The sequence below is a fragment of the Aristolochia californica genome, unplaced genomic scaffold, assembly GCF_029961685.1.
Source record: "Aristolochia californica isolate CCGP_79_NKW_82.1479 unplaced genomic scaffold, dmAriCali1.0.hap1 SCAF_7, whole genome shotgun sequence".
NCBI lineage: Eukaryota > Viridiplantae > Streptophyta > Magnoliopsida > Piperales > Aristolochiaceae > Aristolochia > Aristolochia californica.
In genome coordinates, this window is record NW_027182268.1 from 28,613,510 (window position 1) to 28,617,514 (window position 4,005).

The 4,005-nt window shown below is 43.4% G+C and overlaps 1 pseudogene; it reads left to right on the forward strand.

The window, feature by feature from the left end:
• The first annotated feature begins 1,816 nt into the window (after positions 1–1,816).
• On the forward strand, positions 1,817–3,757 carry LOC137937261 (uncharacterized; annotated as a pseudogene).
• Positions 3,758–4,005: the final 248 nt, after the last annotated feature.

Sequence of the window (4,005 nt, forward strand, 5' to 3'; positions counted from 1 at the left end):
AGGCCGGTCTTTTGGGTAGTATTGGCTACATGCTTAACATTTGGTATTAGAGCTAGTGCTTGATCCTCCTCCCTACGAATCCATGTGTCAGATCTAGGACCGTAACAACTGGTATCAGAGCGGGAATACAATGAGTCATTCTATATCCCCAGAAGAATGGATGGTGATGCACAGAGAAATATCCATAGAAGAATGGATGGTGATGCACAGAGAAATCAGAGAAATGCGGTGGATTGGCATTGAAGAGAAAAAAATACGGGAATGGCGTGAAGCCTACACGAATATTTTTCTTGCAAGGAAGCAACTGGCTTCCGCAGAAAAGGTCATACAACCTGAAATCTCTGATAGGGATGTACACGAAGGGAAAGCAGCAGAAGTTGTCTCAGATGGGGCAACAGGGCACGGACCAGAAAAATCAATAATTTCGTCCTATTTACCAGCCGAAGGCCCTGTGGAAGATTTGGGGGAAACCTCATAGCCGGACAGGCAGAGAGGCCATATTTTAGAAAAATCCAAGATTTCCGCGCAAGGAACTACAAGGCCGCACTGCGGCAATGAAGATTTGGCCCGTGCTTCAAAAAAATTCAAGATTTCCGTGCAAGGAAATCCAAAGCCGAACAGCGACGATGACGATTTGGGGAAATCGGAGGGTATGGTGCCAAAACCCCATCGGTAATGGTGGAAGTGGGTTCGTCCTCAACAAACCCCTCCTCAAGGCCAACAGAATGTCTCCCAGCACAGAAGAAGGTAATATTTCTGGCGATTCATCCGACAAGGAGGTGTTTCTGCGAGTCCTCTGTCTCGGAAAATCCTCAAGCGGAGAAGCCCCGAAGGGCTGGCCTTCACCACTTGACACGGAGGAGGCTCCGTCAGCGCCGTTGGAAACAAGTCCGGTGGGATGTGACTTCCGACCACCACCTCTCACACTCCCTCTCACCCTCACTCTCGCTCTCGGCAGAACAGAGGGAACCCAATTTCCAAATTGGGTGGGGTAAGTTTTGACAACCTCATTTTTGCATTCAATCTTGCGGTAAGATGAACAAATTCGTGCAGCTGAGTAATGAAGTCTCTGCAGTGCAAGAGAAATTTTTTTTTGGGGATTCCGGGAAGGAAAATAAAATTGAATGGAGGCTGTTTTATTTTTCAGTTGCCGTGAACCTTAGCGTGTCTCTGAAAAACTTCCTTGGGGGACTTTGTTTTTTTTGTTGATGAGCACAGTCAATGTGCATGGGTTCGTTGCTCATTGGATGCCAAACACCTTCCACAGGGAGATTCAACAGTAAAAGTGCCTCTTGTTAGGCTATTTAAGCCATTTGATGCAATGTTTGTTGATTAACCGGATTTTCATGTAGATGCTTTGGAAAATTTTGTTGAGGAAGCTACTGTTCCTATTGTGACTTTGTTTAACAAAGACCCCACCAGTAACCCTTTCGTCATAAAATTATTCAATAATCCTCTTGCAAAGGCTATGCTGTTCATAAATTTTGATGCTGAGAATTTTGAAGCATTCAAATTGGAGTATCATAAAGTTGCTTCTAACAACAGAGGAAATGGCATAGGCTTTCTTTTAGGTGATGTTGGAGCAGCCCAAGGTGCCTTCTAGTATTTTGGCCTTAAGGAGGACCAGGTGCCTCTCATTATCATACAACAAGAAGAGGGCCAGATATTCCTCAAAGCCAAGTTGGAGCCTGACCACATTGCTTTTGGGTTGAAAACATACACGGAAGGTAAACTTGAGCCATTCCGAACATCAAACCCTATTCTAGAATTTAATAGTGAACCAATCAATTTTTTTTTTGCAGATAGCCTCCCAGAGATGGTTCTCAACTCTGGGAATAATGTTTTGTTGGAGAGAAGGGAACCTGTATCTAATCTTAAGGATGCATTCGTGTTGTATGGTTCTGCTATTAGTGTTGAAACTACTGCTGGGTTTGCTGCTATTCCAATCAGCATTGGAATCGTGTTAGGTTTCTTGTGGTATGAACCTTCTAGTGAGAGAATAAAAAATATGGCAGCAGCTCAAAGGGCAAGAGTTTTTCATCTTGGCTGGTTTCTGGAACCAAACAGATTTGGTCACTACCCCATATCAATGGAACTAATTGTCGGAGAGCGGGCCCAACAAATATGCTGGGTGAAATCAGATTGGAAAAATGATGAAGGCATGGCAGGTGATTGGGTGCACACTTCTGGAAACTGGAGTGGTGATCCCAATGATAAAGGCATCCAAACTTCTCCAGACTACAGATTTTTTGCTATCTCTTCACAGTTTCTTGAGATCTCTAACAAAGACAAAACCTTGGTCTTTCAATTTTCTGTTAAGCATGAGCGGAAGCTTGATTATGGTGGTGGGTACATGAAGTTTCTAAGCAGTGATGTGGATCAAAAGCACTTTGGTGGAGAGAATCCATACAGCATTATGTTTGGACCTAACATATGTGGCTATGGCACTAGGAAGGTTCATGCGAAATATGCTGTGACAACTAGTTTATCGGTTCTGAAAGCTGTTGAGGATGGAAAATTGAAGCTGAAACTTGAGGGGTTGCACTGGGAGATAGTTGGATTTCACCATCGGATTTTCTGTTCTCCTGGGGTCCTCTCCTCAGAGATGTATCCCGACTCAATAGCATTGGATTTGAAAAATCAAACAGTTTTGCTTTGAAGATTAGGCCACAACTCAAAAATGACCAGTACGTAGAGGCAACAGATACATGGAGTGACCTCGAGGATGTGATTATGGGCAGTAGTAATTTTTTGGATTTTTATAATTTTTTGTTGGATTCAGAATGTGCCCCACTTTCTTCCACTACCATGGAGGTGTCAAATTTAGTTGTAATGAGGAAGTACTCAAGGTATCTGAGTTCAAAGGTTTCCTCAGTTGGCGACCTGGGCAGTATCATGAATGGCATAATTAGGGAGAAGTTAGAGGTTATCCCAATAGGATGTCAGATGGGGAGGGCAAGCGGATCTTGTTTTCACTGGCTTAGAAAATGATTTCTTGAAACCAAGAAATAAAGAGGTTGATGCGCTCTTATCAAAATGAGTAAATGTGACTATATACAATGGGCAGGTTGATATCATATGGGCAACTAAGGGAACTGAAGCGTGGATGGAAAAGCTCATGTGGGAAGGGCTACAAAGTTTTACAGACTCCAGTCGCACACCTCTCTTTTGTGTGTGTGGAGGAGAAACAAAAGCTTTCATGTATACGAGAGCTTCTAAGGGGCTTGCTTACATGAACTTCAGTGGTGATGGTGGTTTCTCTCAGGCCTTGGAACACAACGGTTTCCTGGTGCAGCAACTAGAGGGGGTCCGTGCTGCTGAGTCTACTCATTCCCAGGGGGCTGGTCATGCTGTTGTTGCTGCCATGCTGACAATGGGTAGGCAGTGCAACTTTGCCAATGAGGGGCCACCGTGAGGGGCTCTTTCACACTAGTCTAGGACTGTGGGAGGGCAGCATTGCTGTTGGGCGAGATGTACTGACATTCGGCACACTTTCCTACAGTTGAAAAAAAAATTATTCCTAGAGCGTATGCTCCAGTTTTGGGTGTCCAGAGGGCGGACATAGCTATCAAGGATGCCACTTGGGAACAGGTGGAGACGTCAGCATACAGACCCTACTTTTGAGCTTGAGGACAAGCTCGTTCTTCCAGGGTGTGTAATGTTATGAACACAATAATATTATTATTTTATTGTTTTTCTTTAATTTACTTTATTTTATTTCAGTTTAGGCCACATGGGTATTTTTGGAATATTTTATTTATAGGGGTACTTTTCTAATATTTTATATTAAACCCTAACAGGGTGAACCCTATTTAAGGGGTAAGAGCAATGAAAAAGACAAACATTGATTTTAGGTTAATTTTAGGGTAAACAGGCTTAGAGTTCTCCTCAAATTTTCATCTTCCTATCCATGTCTCCCTACAATTCCCCATAGCTGAACTGGAACCGTAACAATGAATCCTTGTGTCAGATCCGGGACCATAACATCGAGGTACATCTTCATCA